The 22,052-nt window shown below is 43.3% G+C and overlaps 1 protein-coding gene across 2 annotated transcripts in view; it reads left to right on the top strand.

The window, feature by feature from the left end:
* LOC132824791 (dedicator of cytokinesis protein 2-like) overlaps window positions 1–22,052 on the top strand; it is a 1,235,709-nt gene that overhangs the window by 490,237 nt on the left and 723,420 nt on the right. The window lies entirely within an intron of this gene.

Genomic DNA, 22,052 nt, shown 5'->3' with positions numbered 1-22,052 from the left:
TGTCTCTGACTTCTCTCCTGTGAGAAGCTGTGATTTGGGGGATTGTTGCAAGTATTTGGAACAGCATCATTAAGTTGAGATGATCTGTTGGGTTTTCAGACAGGTTAAGTCATTCGGTATTCTGTTTTCTGTGGTTTGTGTTTCATTCAGTAATCTTGTAAATAAATTCTGTTTTGTTTAAAACTAAGTGGTTTGACCAGCTGCTGGAATAACCACTTTTCACCTGTTTCAAACAACTCGCAAAGTTTGGGTCTTGGCTACATTCTTGAAATGTTTTGAGGGTGTCTGGCCTGAGCCATAACAAGACAGAGCAGAGGTGTTCTGGAAAGCAGTCACCCAGTACTTGCTTGGTCTTGCAAATGTGAAGGAGACTGCATTGTATGCATCAAATAAAGACTAGATTGAGTGCAAGTAGATTTCAGGTAAAACGCTGCAAATTGATTAACATCTGATAAGAGGGAGTACAAATACATGGGAATTCTCTGCCAGTCCGCACTGTTTCTCAGGCAGATAGGAAGGCAGACACTGGGAATAAAAGTTCGACTGGCTCAGGTACAGTAGCTCAGAAACAGAAAGCAGCAGCTTTAATGTAAAAGCTTGGAAGCCAATTAAATCTATTGTTTGCTCATTTTCCTCTGGGTGACTCATTCTTTCACTGCTGCGGCAAGTACTAGAGAATCTGATTGATGCGTCAACAACGAGCACAATGGCCTGCCCTTAGTAGCACGCAGAATGTTTCCATCATTGTGACTTTGGACTGTCAACAAAGGCAGGAGATGTCAAGGCATTTGGAACACGTTTGCTGAATCGTTCCGATTCAGGACTGCAAAGGAGAAAGGATTCAGGGATTACATCACACTGACACTGACCCACCTCAAGGTCCTTGCTGTCTTGTTTCTGATATCTGCAAAAATGCCGCCTCAGAGATTCTGAGGTCCAGGTCAAAGAAAACTCCTTAAATCTGAATGGGTAATGTTTGCCCTTGGTGGTCAGGCATAAGCACTGACATTTCTGTAATCCGTATAGTCTGAGGAATATGAAGACTTGAGACAGAGCAGACTTATAGCAGCAAGAGTGACTAACATTTATATAACATTAGTTGCGTCATTAGATTGCATATGAAGTGTACATATGGAACGTACACTTAAAGTTTAAGCTCAGGTACTTGTATGGAAAGGGTTAATTACATTGAACCTCTGGGAACCAAATTTTCAGATAAGATTGGGTTTTGCCAAACAGGAACATCACACAATGTACCTACCAGTTTGAACAATCATTAGAGGCGACCACTTCATAAAATATATGATGCAGCTTGTAAGGCCATTAAAAACAGGAACAGAGGAGGATGTTCAACCCCTCGACCCTGCTACACCATTCCATAGGATTATGGCTTAGCCAGCATTCCTCATTGCCACGTTCCTACGTTTTCCCCTTGATTGCCCAGTGATCAGGAATCCATTTACCTCAGCCTTCAATATACACAAGGACTCTGCCTCCACAGCTCTCTGTAGCAAGGAGCCCCAAAGAATCTCAACACTCCGAGAGAAGCTCCTCCTCATCTCAGTCTTAAGATGCCACTCAGCCCATTGACCCTGTTCCAGCTATTTGACAGAGCTTGGTAATTAGTCTCACTTGATCTTTTTTATAAAGAAAGATCATCACTCTGAGACATCAGGTCTGTTTCCCCCATCTTGTCAGATACTCCTGGAACCCCTGAGTATTTCCAATGTTTTCTGGTTTTATTTAAGGTTTTCAGCTTCCGCAGTATTTCGCTTTTTATTTTAATATTGCATGATTGCAGCTTAATGGGAGTAATTTTTTTTTGTCAGCCACACTGTTGCAATTGTGAGTCAGTGTCATGAAGTGGAAATCACCATAGCCTCAGATGGCCACAGCTTCTCAAAATAAACTTGGTGGCGAGTTTTACCCAATAGAGACCACGGCTGAACCATTTCAATGTGATCTCAGCCAGTGCAGTCTGTGAACACTCACTGTTGGCATTATTCTGCATTGCAAACCAGCCAATGAGCTCTCCAACTCCAACATCCTCTGGATGAGCAGAAATTTCCTTCAACTAAATAAGACCATAAGACATAGGAGCAGAAATTAGGCCATTCAGCCCATCGAGTCTGCTCTGCCATTCAATCATGGCTGATAAATTTCTCAACCCCATTCTCCTGCTTTCTCCCCGTAATCCTTGATCCTCTTGACAACCAAGAATCTATCTCCATCTTAAACATAGTCAATGATCTGGCTTCAAAAGCCTTCTGTGGCAGTGAATTCCATAGATTCACCACCCTCTGGCTGAAAAAGTTTCTCCTTATCTCCACTATCAAAGGTACTCCCTTTATTCGAAGGCTGTACCCTCTGGCCCTAGTCTCTCCTACCAATGGAAACATCTTCCCAACATCCACTCTGTCCAGGCCATTCAGTATTCTGTAAGCTTCAATTAGATCACCTCTCATCCTTCTAAACTCCATCGAGTATAAACCCAGAGTCCTCAAACGTTAACCTCATATATTAAGCTTTTCATTCCTGGGATCATTGTTGTGAACCTCCTCTGAACACACTCCAGGGTGTGGGAAAATCACTTTCTTCAGTCTCTACTGCAAACTCTGCTCATAAATTTGTGATCAAATGATAAGTGCATGACCTTATTGCTGTTGTGTATGAATGTGTGTGCTTTTGTATACTACGATACATGTGTGAAGTAACATCCTGGAAATCAAGCCTTTCTATTCCAGAAAACATCACAAAAGTTAAAGATTTTATAGTAGTACTCAAAATTCCCCAAATTTGACCGTTCTTTTAGACTTAAGTTGATAGAAAGCCTGGCAGAATCTACCAGAAACACAAACTACAGTTTATTATAAATCAAAAGACTCTAGCTCTCGGGGAGCTATCAACATTTAACTCTACTTGTTAACTCATGTTTTAAATTCCCCCTCTATACACATTTACAAATAGGCCAAAAAAAGGGTGTCATGGATGGAGGGAAAGACTGAGAAGGCAGTTCTATACTGCCTGTCCACAGGGTTCACTGAGATGGCCTTTTGGTTTGGCAGGATGTGCTGCTCCTTGGTCTTCCTTCTCCGGGTATTTTCACTTGCTGCAAGAGGCAGAGGGTGGTTGGCTCAAATTGAAAACAGTTTCAGACGTACTAGTTAAAGCCACAGCTGATAGCAACTGATGAGGAGAAATGATCTTGCCTTCCTCAGGTTCGAGATGTTTTTGTGCTGCAGAGCAATAACGTCTCTTTCCCCAGAGATACAATAGCATCCAACTCACCATTCACGTTTCAGCTACCAGGGAACCAATCACATTGTTGTTGACAGGCAAGTCCTTAACAACTGGTCACTACTCCACAGACCAATCAGCTGCTTTTACCAGCCAGATCTCCTTTCATACACATCCCCAGGCTCCAGCTCATCTGCAGTAACTTCCCCCATTGCTTGAGCATGCAGTAGTATGTAAAACACGTACAATGAGTGTCAGATAACTTGCTTTTAGCATGTGCAGTATTGCTTCAATCCTTGGTTAATAAAAGAGTGTCTTTTTTTCTATTCAAATAGAAAATAGAGGGAAAATAAAGAGAAACAGCTTCACAATGCATGATGTCTGGAAGATTCACTGTTTTTATGCGACCTTTGCATCATTTATGAGTGAGGTAGTAATTTTTCTCAAACCTCAGATTACAACGGGATCTTGATCAGATGGGCCAATGGGCTGAGGAGTGGCAGATGGAGTTTAATTTAGGTATATGCAAGATGCAGCATTTTGGGAAGCAAATCTTAGCAGGACTTAGACACTTAATGGTAAGGTCCTAGGCAGTGTTGCTGAACAAAGAGACCTTGGAGTGCAGGTTCAAAGTACCTTGCAAGTAGAGTCAAAGGTAGGTAGGATAATGAAGAAAGTGTTTGATATGCTTTCTTTTATCGGTCAGAGTATTGAGTACAGTAATTGGGAGGTCATGTTGCGGCTGTACAGGACATTAATTTGGCCACTTTTGGAATATTGTTTGCAGTTCTTGTCTCCTCCCTATCAGAAGGATGTTATGAAACTTGAAAGGGTTCAGTAAAGGTTTACGAGGATGTTGCTGGGTTGGGGGATTTGAGCTATAGGGAGAGGTTGAACAAGCTGGGGCTGTTTTCCCTGAGCATTGGAGGCTGAGGAAGTCAAGAATTAGAGGGCATAGGTTAAGGGTGAGAGGGGAAAGATATAAAAGAGACCTAAGGAGCAACCTTTTCAAGCAGAAGGTGGTACGTATATGGAATGAGTTGCTAGAGGAAGTGGTGGAGGCTAGTACAATTGCAACATTTAAAAGGCATCTGGATGGGTATATGAATAGGAAGGGTTTGGAGGGATATGGGCTGGATGCTGGCAAGTGGGCGAGATTAGATTGGGATATCTGGTCGGCATGGATGAGTTGGACCATCTCTCTGACTCTTTGACTCTTACCATTTGCTACTTTATCTGCCTAGCTAAGTACAGGGAGTACAGCCTATTAAGCTGTGGATTTGTGGTTCGTTCAAGGGAACTCAAGTTTCATGAAAACTTGCTGAAAATGACACTGCTATTATAGCCAAAATACAAACCTACTTCAATAGTATTATAATACAACAGGAAGCTCAGCTGGACTAGTCACATTAATACTGTGGCTACAAGAGCAGATCAGAGGCTAGGAATAAGACCCAAGATTGGAAACAGAATTGGGCTATTTAGCTCATTGAGTCTGCTCTACCATTTGATCCTGGCTGATATGTTTCTCAACCCCATTCTCCTGGCTTCACCCCATAACTCTTGATCACTTACTAATCAAGAACCTATCTAGCTCTGTCTTAAATGTACTCAAGGGCTGGCCTCCACAGCTCTCTGTGGCAATGTGTTCCATAGATTCACCTCCCTCTGACTGAAGAAGTTCCTCCTCATCTTAGTTCATCCCTTTACTCTGAGGCTGTGCCCTCAGGTCCTCGATTCTACTACTGATAGAAACATCTTTTCCATGTTTACTCTCTCTACAGCAAATGGCTCACCTCCTGATTATCATTTCCTCTAAGCTCCATGGCCTGAAAGTGAGGGAGATTAGAAAATCTCATCACATTTAAAAGATACTTGCATCTGCATATCAGGTATTATTATCTACACGGTTCTGGAATAAAGAACTGAATGATGGTCTTGAGCTGGATTGCTCTTTTCCAGCCTTCTGCTATGGTATAAATTTTTGAATGTTTCCTATGAACATTTAAACATGCAAATTAGAGCAGAAAGTAGGTAATTTGGCCACTTGAGCCTACTCATGGATCAGTTTTTTCAAGATGGATGTTAACATACAATGATCAAGGCATATGGGAGAGGTCAGGAATAGGGTACAGAGTTCAATGATCAGCTATGATCATAATGAATGGCCTCCTCCTCTTCCTATCTTCTGTGTTTCTATGCTCTAATTGATGTTGTTTGTGGTTTTCTATTTATGTTAGACAATGTAATGTATATCACAGAGAGTGGGATCTATTGAGTCGGATATCTTGAAATTTATTTTCAGCACTGTGTATTCACATTGTTATGATATCAAAGATATATATACACAATCTGGGTTCTTTGCTTACTAATATAACCGCATGTTGTACACATAACTATCAGACCTATATTGACTCCATTATGGAGAGAGAATTACTGATGGTGAGGCATGTACCTTTATATCAGATCAGCATATGTCATGAAATGACCTAATCATCTTCAATGTACAGCCGTGTCTGGTCTGGAGTCTGTACCATAACACAACAGTAATTTTAGTCATTGCTTTCCTGCTCCCCCGCATCCCCCCTCCTTCCCCCACCCCACTATTCCTTGGACTCCCTTGGTAGTCAAGAATCTACCCAACTCAACCATAAAACTATTTCATGATCTAGCCCCACCAATCTCTGGGGAAGAGAGATATCTCAGACACAAAGCTGTCTCAGAAAAAGAAATTTGTATCTCTGATGTAAATGGGAGACCCATTATGTTCAAGCTGTGTCCTGGAGATCTTATCTCTCTGACTGGGGAAGCCTCCTGTCAGAATCCACCTTGTGGGTGCCCTTGTGATTTCAAACTCAAATAGATCTTCCAGCCCAAAATGGCAACAGAGTAGGACACTTCAGTCAAAGCTTATCCATTCCACTTTCTCTTTTTCTTCTCTTTGTCTTTTTCCCTTCTTCTCTCCTGGCCTCCACCAATGACTCCTGGCCTCCTCTGACAACTCCCTCCTCACCGCAGACACGATGAGGGGTCCACTCGGCCTGGTGCGTTGGCCTGCTGCGGCGGCCTCCTGGCTTGATGTAGCGTTGTCTCGGCTTGCCGTCTCCTCAGCGTGGTCGCCCAGTCCCGAGGTGATTCCACAGCGATCTCCCAGCCTCACGAACCTCGAGGTCAAGCCCAGATTAGTCTGGAGCCAAGGACCGGCGCAGACATGAGGCCAGGTGCCAGTGTGGTCTGGGTTGGAAGACTGTTGTTCTGAACTTTAACTTCTGCAATGCTGGACTTTTTATTTCTCTATTTTCTAAGATCCTGTAACCAAAGAAGGTCTCCCTCCTTGAGGAAGGATGTGGTGAAACTTGAAAGGGTTCAGAAAAGATTTTCGAAGATGTTGTCGAGAGTGTTGTGCTGGAAAAGCACAGCAGGTCAGGCAGCATCTGAGGAACAGTAGAATCAATGGTTTGGGCATAAGCCTTAATTCCTAATGAAGGGTTTATGCCTGAAATGTCGATTCTCCTACTCCTCAGATGCTGCCTGTCCTGCTGTGCTTTTCCAGCACCACACTCTCGACTCTGATTTCTGGTTTCTGTGGTCCTCACTTTCTCCTTTTCAAAGCTGTAGCCAGGGTTGGAGGGTTTGAGCTATAGGGAAAGGCTGAATAAGCTAGGGCTGTTTTCCTGGAGCATTGGAGACTGAGCAATGACGTTATAGAGGTTTATAAAATCATGAGGGGTATGGACAGGGTAAATAGACAAGGTCTTTTCTCCAACATGGAGGAGTCCAGAACTGAAGGGCGTAGGTTTACAGTGAGAGGGAAAAGATTTAAAAGGGACCTAAGGGGCAATGTTTTCATGCAGAAGGTGGTGTGTAGACAGAATGAGCTGCCAGAGGAAGTGGTGGAGCCGTGTACAATTACAGCATTTAAAAGGCATTTGGATGGGAACATGAATAGGAAGGGTTTGGATGGATATGAGCCAAGTGCTGGCAAATGGGAATGGATTAATTTAGGAGAACAGGTCGGCATGGAAGAGTTGGTCCAAAGCGTCTGTTTCTGTGCTGTACATCTCTATGGCTCACTGACTCTAGTTTTATTGGGGTATCTTTGTACCTAAGATGACGCTGCAAGTGGTGACTTATTAACTCATTTGAGTATGTTGGACAATAAAGCAAATTCTAACTCTAATACTTCTGGGTTTCCTATCCTTTAAGTCTCAGTACCACACAGTTCGGCAAATTCTCTAAGGGAGCTCTGGAAGAAAGAAACATTCCATCTCACTCCTCTTATTAACATGGAATGGAAGCGTGGGGGATTTTTTTTTTAAAAGTAAAAATAAAGTATTGGCAGAGTCAACAAATTACTTTGTGCCAAAGCACTCAAACTGATTTCGATTCCTTTCACGATGCAGACTGCTATGTGTGTGTAACTCACTGGGGAATTCATCAGGAGCGATCTATTTCACAGCTAGCCTCACTCCTAGGAATACAAATTGCAGCAAGTGCTGCATCTATGTGCTGTATAGACTCACTGCTCGCACTTGACATTGACATCTGAAGATTAGGCACCGAAGATTGATCAATTATTTTTTAGCTGCGTTTTGCAGCATGGTGCTTTTGTAATGTAAAACGGAACATGCTTCCATTTTGGAAGCCCAAACCTTAGAGTCTGCAGGTTGCTATCAGGTAGCCAACTCTATTTACCACAACACTCCTTCAATAATTTGGGTTTCTGAACTGCAGATGGACAGATCAGAAGAAACTTGAACAGAGATCCCAGGGATGTCCAACGTCACTATTTCTGTGTAAAAGCAGAGCTTGAAAAATGTCAGGAATGTGGTTCTCATTATTCTTGGATTTCAGGAGTGACAGAGAATAAAGGGGAGTGAGTATGACAGAAAACAAAATATTGTTAGGGAAACTCAGCACAGTGGCTCAGTGATTAGCACTGCCGCTTAACAACATCAGGAATCCTGCTTCAATTCCACCCTCGAGCGACTGGCTATGTGGAGTTTGCACATTCTCCCTGTGTCTGTCTGAGTTTCCTCCAGGTGCTCTGGTTTTCTCCCATAGCCCAAAGATGTGCAGGTGAGATAGATTAGCCATGGGAAACAAAGGGTTACAGGGATAGGGTGGGGGGGAGGGTCTTTGCAAAGTCAGTGTGGACTCAATGGGCCAAATGCCCTACTTCCATGTTGCAGGGATTCTATGAGTTCTGGCAGTGACTGTGGAGAGAAATCAGACTCAAGCATTTCGTGTCCAGTGAGCCTTCTTCAGGAGTCACAGAATCACGCAGCGCAGAAACAGATCCTTTGGTCCAACCCGTCCATGCTGACCGGGTTTCATAAACTGTACATGTCCCATTTGCTGCATTTCCCCCATATCCCTCTCAAATTCCTTTTAAATGTTGTAACTGAATCTGCACCACTCTATGTGTGAAAAAATTCCCCCTTGGGTCCCTTTTAAAACTTTCCCTTCTCACCTCAAACCTATGCCCTCTAGTTTTGGTCTCCCCTACAGTGGGATAAAGGCCTTGGCTCTTCACCTTATCTATGTCTCTCATGGATTTTATAAACCTCTGCAAGGTCACCTGTCAACCTCATGCTCGAGGGAAAAAATTCCCAGCCTAAATAGCCTCTCCTAATAACTCAAACCCTCCAGTCTCAGTACCATTCTTACAAATCTTTTTTACATGCTTTCCAATTTAATAACACCCTTGCGATAGCAGGGCAACCAGAATTGTAAGCAGTACTCCAAGTGGCCTTACCTATGTCTTGTACAGCCATAATATAAAGTCCCAACTCTTGTACTCAATGCTGTCACTGATGAACTCAAGCAAGAAGCCAAATGCCTTCTTCACTATCCTGTAATGCCACTTTCATGGAACAATGAACTATGAACCTGTAATTCAGTGTCTCTCTGTTCAGCAACACCCTCAGAGTCCTACCATTAACTGAATAAGTCCTGCTCTGGTTTGAAATACCAAAATGCAACACATCATATTTATTGAGTTTAAACTCCATCTGCCGTTCCTCAGCCCAGTTGATCAAGATCCCATTGTACTTTTAGATAACCTTCTTCACTGTCTACCATACCACCAGATTTTGTGTCATCAGCAAACGTACTGACCATGCCTCCTATATTATCATCTGAATTGTTAATATAAATGATGAAAAGCAATGAATCCAGCACCGATCCTTGTGGCACACCACTGGTCACAGACCTGTGACAAACAACCCTCCATCACTATTTTCTCTCAAGTTGATTCTGAATCAATTGGGTAGCTCTCCCTGGATCCCATGTGATCTAACCTTGCTAACTAGTATACCTTGCAGAACCTTGTCGAAGACCTTGCTGAAGTAGGACGTAGATGTATAAACATATGCGCAATTTTTTTAAAATGTGTAATATAGCTAGAGAGGTAATATTTGGAGACTTTATTTACCCTAATGTAGATGATGAGAAACACAAAGACGAAGGTGGGGATGAACAGTTATAGATTAGATTAGATTACTCACAGTGTGGAAACAGGCTCTTCGGCCCAACAAGTCCACACTGACCCACCAAAGCGCAACCCACCCATACCCCTACATTTACCCCTTACCTAACACTACGGGCAATTTAGCATGGCCAATTCACCTGACCCACACATCTTTGGACTGTGGGAGGAAACTGGAGCACCCGGAGGAAACCCACGCAGACACGGGGAGAACGTGCAAACTCCACACAGTCAGTCGCCTGAGTCGGGAATTGAACCCGGGTCTCAGGCGCTGTGAGGCAGCAGTGCTAACCACTGTGCCACCGTGCCGCCCACCTCTGTCATTTGCACGAAAGCTTTCTCAATCGATTTTCTCCAGCTGAAATCCTGAGACCTGAATAGATAATCTTGGCTGACAAATCAGGTCAGCACTGGTAGGACACAAATAAAAAGGCATTATTTCAAAGATGAGCAAAGAGTGTTCTCTCCAATTGTCTTATTTATTTCTCAACCAGCGTCACTGAGAATGAATATCCTTCATGTCTAGTCATAATCACAGTGCTCTTTGTGGGATCTTGCTATGCCCAAATTGGCTGTTGCATAGCTTACGGTGTCAGTATTTCAAAAGTGCTTCCCGAGGGTAAAGTGCTGGAATGTCCTGATGTTACCCAAGATGCCGATGGAAATGCTAGCTTTTCTTGTTAATTTGCAAAGGGAATTCACTGAAACTTGATGTTTCTGACAACAGAAACAAGAAGAGGTGACCCAGGGCAGCATGGTGACTTAGTGGTTAGCACTGCTGCCTCACAGTGCCAGGGACCTGGGTTTGATTCCTGCCTCGGGTGACTGTCTGTGTGGAGTTTGTACATTCTCCCCGTGCTTGCATGGGTTTTCTCCGGGTGCTCCGGTTTTCTCCCACAATCCAAAGATGTGCAGGTTAGGTGCGTTGGCCATGCAAGATTGCCCATAGTGTTAGGTGCTTTAGTCAGGGGTAAATATCGCATTGGGGAATGCCTCTGGGTGGGGTGCTCTTCAGAGGGTCGGTGTGGACTTGTTGGCCGAAAGGCCTGTTTCCATATTGTCGGGAATCTAATCCAATTTAATCAAAGATGTCTGTATTATAGTCACAACTGCATCTGATTGAATAGTGGCATTCATCTGTCACCCTTCCATTGTCTGGCTTGTACATAATCCGAATTCAATCTGTGTGGTTGGCTGTAGTGTAGGCTGTAATGTGTGGCGAAGAGTTGGTGTCGTGGTAATATCACCAGGCTAGCAATCCAGAACTCTGGGCCAATGTTCTGAGGACATGTGTTCAGTTACCACAATGGCACATAGTGGAATTTGAATTTAACAAACTCATAAAAACCTAGTGGTGACCATTGAACCAATTTTGCTCACCATAAAACTGGTTCAGTAATACCCCTTTAGGGAAGGAAACCCGCTCCTTACTTCAACTCCCTCTCCCACCTGCATCTACCTATCGCATTCCCAGCTAACTTTCCCCAGCCCCAGCACACCCTCCTATTTATCTCCCAGCCCCCCTCAACCCCCCACCTCCTCCCACCACATTCCTGATGAAGGGCTTATGTTTGAAACATCGACTCTCCTGCTCCTCGGATGCTGCCTGACCTGCTGTGCTTTTCCAGAGCCCCACTTTTCGACTCTGATCTCCAGCATCAGCAGTCCTCACCTTCTTCTGTTTCTTACCTGGTCTGGCACATCTGTGACACCAGACCACAGCAATACGGGTGGCTTAACTGACCTCTGAGACAATCAGTCAGGGATGGGTCTCATCAGAGACACCCTCATCCTGTCAACGAACTGAATCCAGTTAACCGAACAAGCAATCACTCAGCACCACCTCCTCAGGGCCACCCAGTGATGCATGTCAATGCTGCCTTGCCAGTGTCACTCATATGCCAGAATCAAATAAAATTGTTCAATATCTGTATTGACCACACCACATATTTCCTACCATCTGTGAAGCATTTACTCTTTACTGGTACCAGGCAGTATTTGTTGCTCAACCCTTGAACTCAGTGACTTAGGAGACTATTTGAGAGAGCAGCTAAGAGTTAATCACGTTGCTCTGGGTCTGGAATCACATAGGCCAGACCATAGAAGAATGGCAGATTTCTTTCCCTCAAAGACGTTAGTGAACCACATGGTGTTTTTTTAGTGATGCTTGATGATAATTTCATGGTCATCATGATTGAGGCTAGCATGTCAATTCTAGATTTATCAATTTAATTTAAATTCTACACCTTTGCATGGTCGGATTTGAACCCATCATTCTACAGCATTAACCTGGGTCTCTGGGTTACTAGCCTAGTGACATTATCACTTTGTCACTGGAGGTTAAAGCAAAGGTCTGCCAATGTTTAAAATGGGGAATTGATTTTTTATTTCTCGCCTCTCTGTGTTTCTGTACATTATACACTCAGAGGCTAACACCAGAAGCAATTAATGCTTTATTGATCAACACCAATTAAAAAAAGACAAATTGGATGGGTGTCTGATGAATAGTAGAAGATAAATATAGAGAAAGGTGGCTTAGTTTAGGGTTCATGCATTGAATGTTTTCCTCAGCTGTAGGGTATTTGGGATGTTCATGTCAGAGAAGTTTGGTTTTGTCGAATATTATATGTAAAATATCATGGTCAAATATAGCAAACTCATCACATAGTTCGACCATAAGACCATTAGACACAAGAGTAGAAATTAGGCCATTCAGCCCATTGATTCTGTTCTGCCATTTAATCATGGCTGATAAGTTTCTCAATCTCATTCTCCCATTTTTTCCCCATAACCCTTGATCCTTTTGATACTCAAGAACCTATCTATCTTAGTCTCAAATATACTCAATGATCTGGCCTCCATAGGCTTCTTTGTTCATTTGGTGATGTAGGCATCTCTGGCTTTTAATGTCCAACCTGAGCTGCCCTCAAGAATAATAACAACTTGTTTTAATGTATTAAAAAACAAACTATGTTCCCGAGCCATGTAAAGAAACAGACAACAAGATTGGACAAAAGGTTTGGTCAAATAGGCAGGTGTTATGGAGCATCTTAAAGAAGGAAAGCTCGACAGAGAGATGAAGAAGTGTTGATAAGGAACTCCTTTGACCTTTGGCAGTTGCAGACATGGCTACAAATAACCATGGGGGATGTCCCCAGCAAAATAGGGTCATGAATTGGTTGGTACAGATACCATGGATGTATGTGGCTGGAGGACACTATAGAGATAGGGCATGGAAGGATTTGAAAAGATGTATGTGAGAATTTTAAAACTGAGAGTATGGTGTAGTGGCCTTTTCTATCACCCCACTGCAGTCCATCTGGTGATGGAATATTAATACTCATGGAACTGAGCAGCAGCGAGGAAGGAATGGCCCTCCAAGCCGGGAGAATGTGTGAGTGAACAGGAAAATGTGGAGGTGGTGATGCTCCCATACATTTGAGAAAGGTTTTCACCCTCTCAGTGGTAGGGGCTTTGGGTTCCAGTCGCAAAGCAACAGTGACATATTTAATCAGGTAAGTCAGAAGGTGCAAATAACTTCTTAGATTGAAGAGAGCGAGAGAGAGAGAAGAGAGTTCCGAAAAGAAACTGGCAATTGTTCGATGAGATTGTAAACTGGACTCTGGAGGGCTTCCAGCAGTGTGTAATGTGGCACTTTGTAATTCTGATGAATTCAAATGACTGAAAACTGGCATAATTTACATGGAGTTGTTAAGTTTTTATGAAGCAGTAATTCAAATTTCATCTCAGCAAACAGAACAGGGGAGTGAGGCGCAGCTAATTACACTATCGCTCTGTCAATATTCACCATATTAGTTAAAATTCATTTTATTCGAAATTGTATGCCACAAAGTAACGTAACTCACCAAAAACAATTTTATACGAGGTGTAACTCTACAAAGACTCCTCTCAAACTCGGAGACCATGTAGGAGATAGTACAAAGCCTCCTTTACCTGATTTATTTGTTGAAAATCTTAAGTTTTCTCTTTAAACTTTGTAGAAGAATTTTCACAAATTTACGTGTAAAGTGAACTACAGTAACACAAATGTGGTTATCCAATGCTGCTTTGCAACTTGGTTTTCACTGACCCCGTCCTCTTGCACTATTTGTGCAGCCTTGCCTCTAAATCGTGCCCCCAGCTACTGGTAACTTTGCCCCTAACTTGCCTTCACTGCGGGCTGCAATGAGAGGGATCCATCCCTCAAGGCAGCTGTAAACCTTGCCCCCAGGGTCAGGGAGATTTATTCAGTATCAATGACAGGTGTCGCTAGCTGCAGTATCTAGAGCATTGTTTGCGAGACACTCCTCTCTTAATGATTCTGAAGCGAGGCACTGATGTGACATGGATGAATGTGGCAGTAATTCCCTGCGCACCATACAATCTTGTAAACATCACTGAACCAACTGAGAATTTGCGAACATGAGCAATTGATTAATGCTGAAACAGACTGGGGAGGGGAGCAGAGGAACATGGGCAAGCCCCAGTTTGAAAGCTACTTATTTCTCTCCACTTCTAGGATTAAACACATAGGATTAACTGTTTAGGATATACAGCTTAGAAATGGGTCCCAATTGATTTGACCCAATCAATCCATATCAATGTTCATGCTCCACTTGAACCTTAGTTTAGTTTAGACTTACAGTGTGGAAACAGGCCCTTTGGCCCAACAAGTCCACACTGACCCGCCGAAGCGCAACCCACCCATACCCCTACATTTACCCCTTACCTAACACTATGGGCAATTTCGCATGGCCAATTCACCTGACCTGCACATCTTTGGACCGTGGGAGGAAACTGGAGCACCCGGAGGAAACCCACGCAGACACGGGGAGAACGTGCAAACTCCACACAGTCGCCTGAGTTGGGAATTGAACCCAGGTCCCTGGCGCTGTGAGGCAGCAGTGCTAACCACTGTGCCACCGTGCCGCCCTTTTCCATTTTTTAAAATCTTAATCTACCATCATAACTCTCTATCTAACCCCTTCTCTCTGAAGCTTGTTCAGCTTTTTTGAAATGATTTATTCATTTATCTTCAACCCATGATTGTAAATTCTGTAGTTTCATTACCTTTTTGGTAAAGAAATTTCTTGCAAAGTCTTTATCGGATTTCTTGTTAAATTATCTTTTATTGACGGTCTCTAGTGTCTTTTTCATTTTTATTCATTCGGGGGGGAAATGCGGGCTTCACCCTTTGGGCAAGCATTAATTTTTCATCCCTAATTACCCTTGAGAAGGCAGTGGTGAGCTGTTTTCTTAAATCACTGTAGTCCTTGGAGTATAAATAGACCCACTATGTTGCTAGGGAGAGAGTTCCAGGATCTTGACCCAGTGATAGTGAAGGACTGATGATATATCTCCAAGTCAGGATGGTGAATGGCTCAGATTGGAACTTGCAACTTCATAAATGTGTCCATTAATGCAGTGCGTTGATGTTCCAAATAACTGCTGCACACAATATATTAATATGTAGTTTCTTAAGAAGTCACTTCTCTCATCATTGTGTCTGAATAAAATTATGCCACTATTTGAGTTCAATTGATTTCAATAAATCTTGTGATTTGTGAGCAATCGCTGGACAGTAAGATGGTGTAAAGCGACTGACTATTTGTAAGAATTCACCAAGCTTTTTTAGAGAAGGAACCTTGTGCCATCTCCAACCTAATCTGACCTACACGTGACTCCAACCTGTGCATCTTGCTCACAGCAGTGAGGTATGGGCAATAAATGGTCCGTTTCCAACATTATCCACATCACAAGAAGAACAAAACAATAAAGGTTATTTGAGATGTTTCTGACGGGTAATGATGCATTGTACGAAAGCATTTCAGAAAAGGCCTGAAGCTTAGACATTCCAATCATTATTAATATTTTAAAAATTCAGCCTTTGGGAAAGCCAGGCTTGGTCTTTATGAGCTGTGTTCATCAAAGCAGTGTCTGCAGTCTGGTTTGACTTGAATGATCCTGTGACACTTCTCTATCCTGCCAATCGGGTATGTTCTCATTGGAAAAAAGATTAAGGTAGAGTTTGTCAGGTTTCTAAAGGGGCCTGGCAATTCAGTCCAGTATGAACTACTTCAGCCCTGTTTGTTACAGCACATTGAGAGGGAAGTGGGATGAGGAGCGAGGGGGTGCAGTGCAGGGTAAATTCTGTGCAAACAATATTTCACTGAATGTCTGATCAATTTGTAGAACAGACTCCCTGGGGAGATGGTGGAAGCAGTTCATTTAGATGCAAATTAGATAGATTTATTTCAGAAAATAACATTAGTAATTTAAAACATGACAGAACACGGGGTCTTCCTTGCTTCATTTCTGGGGTCTGGTTTGACTAACTGAGGTCAATTGCTATGAATAATCAACAGCGCCATCAGTGTATCATGTGACCATCAGGAGGGTAAGAGGTGAATGAGATGGACCTTGGTTGTCTGTATTTTGATTAATTCAAAATTTCCTGTTACTTTAATTTAACAACAAACTTAGCAGTTTAGCTAAAACACAGTCAACTGTGTAGAATTCTTGTACAGCATCCACTTTCCATTCTGTCGTATTCTTATGAAACCACCCACTATCAGTTGCCACCAATCCTCCTTTTGATACTGGGTTGAGGGGTCTGGTATATAGAACAGTGGTCAAGGATGAACGCCCAGTGAGTCACTATTCTGAAGAAGAGTCCTCTTGGACTTGAAACCTTAACTCTGTTCCTCTCTCTGCAGATGCTGCCAATTTCTGCTGAATTTCTCCAGCCTTCTCTGTGTCTGTTTCAGATTTCCAGCATCTTCATTAAAGAGGTGCTGCGCTGTTGGAGGGGTCATTCCCAGCTGCAATGTCAAGCTGTCTGACTTCGGAGGTATCTAAAAGATCCCATGGCATTATTGTGAAGTAGAGTAGGATAGATGTTCCCTTCATTTTTTGGGCCAATAATTCTGAACTACCATCTATTGTGTAAAGCAATGAAAGTGTTAATGTTAATGTTACAGTAACCTCAGAGCATAGAACAGTGCAGTACAGGAACAGACCCTTCGGTCCATCATGTCTGTGCTGACCATGATGCTACTCCGAACTAATCCCATCTGCCTGCACCTGGTGTATTCCACTGTTTTCTGCCTGTACATGTGTCTGTCTAAATGCCTTTTAACCTTTGCTGTTGTATCTGCTTGTATCATTTCCCTTGGTAGCACATTCTAGGCACCGACTACCCTCTGTGTAAAAGCAAAACTTGCCTTGCACATCTCCCTTAATGCCCCCTCATATTTGACCTGTCCACTCAAGGGAAAAGTCTCCAACTATCCACTCATAATTTTATATACTTCAACCCTCAGTCTCTGACACTCTAGTGAAAACAATCCAAGTTCAGCCAACCTGTCATTATAGTTAATACATTCCAGTCTCGGCAACATCCTGGTGAACCTCTTTTGCACCCTCTCCAAAGTCTCTACATTCTTCCGATAATGTGGAGACCAGAACTGTGCACAGCATTCCAAATGTTGCTTGACCAAAGTCTACAGCTACTTTTATACTCAGTGCCCCAATTGATAAAAGCAAGCATGCCATCCCTTGTGTTGCCACTTTCAGGAAGCTATGCACTTGTACTCCAAGATATCAATGCTGCTAAGGGTCCTGCCATTCAATATACAGTTTCTTCTTACATTTGACCTCCCAAAATGCACCACCTCACACTTACCTAGATTAAACTCTTTCCAAATGATCTATGGCCTGCCTATCTTTTGACAACCTTCCTTACTATGTACAACTCCATCAATTGTTGCGTAGCTTACAAACTTACTAATCATATCATCAGTCTGATCTTTATACATATTACAAGTAACAAGTCTCAATATTGATCACAGACTTCTGGTCAGAAAAATGCCTCTCCACAACTACCTTCTGTGACCTATGGCCCAGTCAATTTTGCATTCAACTTAGCAACACGCCATGGATTCCTTGAGATTTGATTGTCTGGACCAGCCTAAAAAGAGGGGCATTGTCAAATGCTTCAGCAAAGTAAATAACATCCACTGCCTTACCCTTATCAATTATCTCAATTACTTCTTCAAATAACTCAGCCAATTCTGTGAGACCAGACCTCCCCTGCATAAAGCCATGCTGACTCTTCCTAAAAAGTCCATACCTCTCTAAATAAAAGTAAACCCTTTTTCATTGGGGAATACCAATGCAAAGTATTCATTAAGAACCTGATCCACCTCATCTGGCTCAATAAATAAATTCCCTCCTTTGTCCTTATCCTTTCCATAGTTACCCTCAGGCTCATAATATATGAATAAAATGCCTTGGCAATCTCTTTAATCTTACTTGGAGGAGAAAGTGGGGTCTGCAGATGCTGGAGATCAGAGCTGAGAATGTGTTGCTAGAAAAGCGCAGCAGGTCAGGCAGCATCCAAGAAACAGGAAATTCAACGTTTCGGGCATAAGCCCTTCTTCATTTCCATTCCTGAAGAAGGGCTTATGCCCGAAACGTCGAATTTCCTGTTCCCTGGATGCTGCCTGACCTCTTTAATCTTACTTGCCAAGGACATTTAATGGCCCCTTCTTGCCTTCTTAATTTATTTTTAGAGATCTTTTCTACATCCTTTATACTCCTCAAGGACCTTCGCGGGTGTCTATTTCCTAAACCTGACATTTATTTATTTATTTATTCGTTTTCTGGGACATGGACATCGCTGGCTGGCCAGCATTTATTGGCCATCCTAGTTGCCCTTGGGAACCGCTGCAGTCCACCTGCTGTGGGCTGACCCACAATGCCCTTAGGGAGGGAATTCCAGGATTTTGACCCAGCAATACTGAAGGAGCAACGATAGATTTCCAAGTTAGGATGGCAAGTGACTTGGAGGAAAACTTGAAGGTGGTGCTGTTCCCATACATCTGTTGTCCTTATCCTTCTAGATGGAAGTGGTTCGGTGTTTGGAAGATGGTACCTGAGGGAATTTGTGCAGTGCACCTTGTAGGCAGTACACATATGGTTTCTTTTCCTTGTCCTTTTTAACTGAACTTGCATTTCTCATCGTCTGAGGATCCTGAATTTTGCCGTCCCTATTTTTTATCCTCACAGGAACATGCTGGTCCTAACTCTGGTCAACTGGCCTTTAAAATACTCCAGATACCAGATGTGGATTTGCCCTCAAACAGCTATCCTCAATCTACTTTTCCCAGTTCCTGCCCAATAGTGTTGTAATTAGCCTCCTCCAGTATAACATTTTCACCCAAGGACCAGTCTTATCACTTTCCATGAGTATCATCAAACTTATGAATTATGATCACTGTTCGCAAAATGCTTCCCTACTGAAACTTATACCACCTGGTTAGGCTTATAGAACATAGAAAACATAGAAATATACAGCGCAGTACAGGCCTTTCGGCCCTCGATATTGCGCCAATCCAAGCCCACCTAACCTACACTAGCCCACTTTCCTCCATATGCCTATCCAATGCCCGTTTAAATGCCCATAAAGAGGGAGAGTCCACCACTGTTACTGGCAGGGCATTCCATGAACTCACGACTCGCTGAGTAAAGAATCTACACCTAACATCAGTCCTATACCTGCCACCCCTTAATTTAAAGCTATGCCCCCTCGTAATAGCTGACTCCATACATGGAAAAAGGTTCTCATGGTCAACCCTATCTAAACCCCTAATCATCTTGTACACCTCTATCAAGTCACCCCTAAACCTTCTTTTCTCCAATGAAAACAGCCCCAAGTGCCTCAGCCTTTCCTCATACGATCTTCCTACCAAACCAGGCAACATCCTGGTAAACCTCCTCTGCACCCGTTCCAGTGCCTCCACATCCTTCCTATAATATGGTGACCAAAACTGCACACAATACTCCAGATGCGGCTGCACCAGAGTCTTATACAACTGCACATGACCTCAGGACTCCGGAACTCAATTCCTCTACCAATAAAAGCCAGTACGCCATATGCTTTCTTCACAGCACTATTTACCTGGGTGGCAACTTTCAGAGATCTGTGTACATGGACACCAAGATCCCTCTGCTCATCCACACTACCAAGTATCTGACCATTAGCCCATCTTCTTGTTATTCTTACCAAAGTGAATCACTTCACACTTAGCTACATTGAACTCCATTTGCCACCTTTCTGCCCAGCTCTGCAGCTTATCTATATCCCGCTGTAACCTGCCACATCCTTCCTCACTGTCAACAACTCCACTGACTTTCGTGTCATCTGCAAACTTGCTCACCCAACCTTCTAGCCCCTCCTCCAAGTCATTTATAAAAACGACAAACAGCAATGGTCCAAAACAGATCCGTGCGGAACACTGCTGGTAACTGCACTCCAAGATGAACCTTTACCATCAACTACTACCCTCTGTCTTCTTCCAGCCAGCCAATTCCTAATCCAAACCTCCAACTCCCCCTCAATGCCATACCTCCGTATTTTTTTGCAGTAGCCGACCATGGGGAACCTAATCAAATGCCTTACTAAAATCCATATACACCACATCTACCACTTTACCCTCGTCCACCTCCTTAGTCACCATCTCAAAGAATTCAATAAGGTTTGTGAGGCACGACCTGCCCTTCACAAAACCATGCTGACTATCCTTGATCACATTATTCCTATCCAGATGTTCATAAATCCTATCCCTTACAATTCTCTCTAAGACTTTGCCCACAACAGAGGTAAGACTCACCGGCCGATAGTTACTAGGGTTATCCCTACTCCCCTTCTTAAATAAGGGAACCACATTTGCTATCCTCCAGTCTTCTGGCACTATTCCTGTAGACAACGAGGACATAAAAATCAAGGCCAATGGCTCTGCAATCTCCTCCCTTGCTTCCCAGAGAATCCTAGGATAAATGCCATCAGGCCCAGGGGACTTATCTATATTCACCCTTTCCAGAATTTCCAACACCTCTCCCTACATATCTCAAAGCCATCCATTTTAATTAAGTGTGACTCAATATTCACATCGGCAACAATGTCCTGTTCCTGAGTGAATACTGATGAAAAGTATTCATTCAGTGTCTCTCCAATTTCTTCAGCCTCCACACGCAACTTCCCACTATTATCCTTGACTGGACCTATTCCTACCCTAGTCATTCTTTTATTCCTGACATACCTATAGAAAGCCTTTGGGTTTTCCCCAATCCTACCAACCAAGGACTTTTCATGTCCCCTCCTTGCTGCTCTTAGCTCTCTCTTTAGATCCTTCCTGGCTACCTTATAACTCTCAATCGCCCCAATTGAACCTTCACGCCTCATCTTTACATAGGCCGCCCTCTTCCCTTTAACACGGGATTCCAATTCCTTATTAAACCACGGCTCCCTCACACGACCCTTTTCTCCCTGCCTGACAGGTACATACTTATCAAGGACACTCAATAGTTGTTCCTTGAACAAGCTCCACATATCGATTGCACCCTTCCCTTGAAGCCTACTTTTCCAAGCCACGCATCCTAAGTCATGCCTCACCGCATCATAATTTCCCTGCCCCCAGCTATAACTCTTGCCCTGTAGTGCACACTTATCCCTCTCCATTACTAAAGAAATAGTCACCGAATTGTGGTCACTGTCTCCAAAGTGCTCACCTACCTCCAATTCTAACACCTGGCCTGGTTCGTTACCCAGAACCAAATCCAGTATGGCCTCACCTCTTGTTGGCCTGTCTACATATTGTGTCAGGAAACCCTCCTGCACACATTGGACAAACACCGACCCATCTAAAGTACGCGAGCTATATCTTCCCCAGTCAATATCTGGAAAGTTAAAGTCCCCCATAACAACCACCCTATTACTTTCACTCTTCTCCTGAATCATCCTCGCAATCCTTTCTTCTGCATCTCTCGGACTATTAGGAGGCCTGTAGAAAACTCCTAACAGGGTGATCTCACCTTTCCTGTTTCTGAGCTCAGCCCAAACTACCTCAGATGGCGAGTCTTCATCCATTGTCCTTTCCACTGCTGTAATACTATCTTTGACAAGCAATGCCACACCTCCCCTTCTTTTACCCCCACCTTTGACCCTACTAAAACATTTAAACCCTGGAACCTGCAACAACCAATCCTGTCCCTGTTCTACCCATGTCTCCGTAATAGTCACAATATCGAACTCCCAGGTACCAACCCACGCTGCAAGTTCACCTACCTTATTTTGTATACTTCTCGCATTGAAGTATACACGCTTCAAACCACCTTCCTGTTTACAGGCATCCTCCTTCGAGATTGAGGCTATGTTCCTAACCTCCCTACACTCCAGGTCCTGCACCCTAAAGCTACAGTCTAGGTTCCCATGCCCCTGCAGAGTTAGTTTAAACCCCCCCAAAGAGCACTAGCAAACCTCCCC

This window comes from Hemiscyllium ocellatum, chromosome 1, assembly GCF_020745735.1.
Source record: "Hemiscyllium ocellatum isolate sHemOce1 chromosome 1, sHemOce1.pat.X.cur, whole genome shotgun sequence".
NCBI lineage: Eukaryota > Metazoa > Chordata > Chondrichthyes > Orectolobiformes > Hemiscylliidae > Hemiscyllium > Hemiscyllium ocellatum.
The sequence above is the reverse complement of the archived record's forward strand: the minus strand, read 5'-3'. Positions and strand labels throughout refer to the sequence as shown.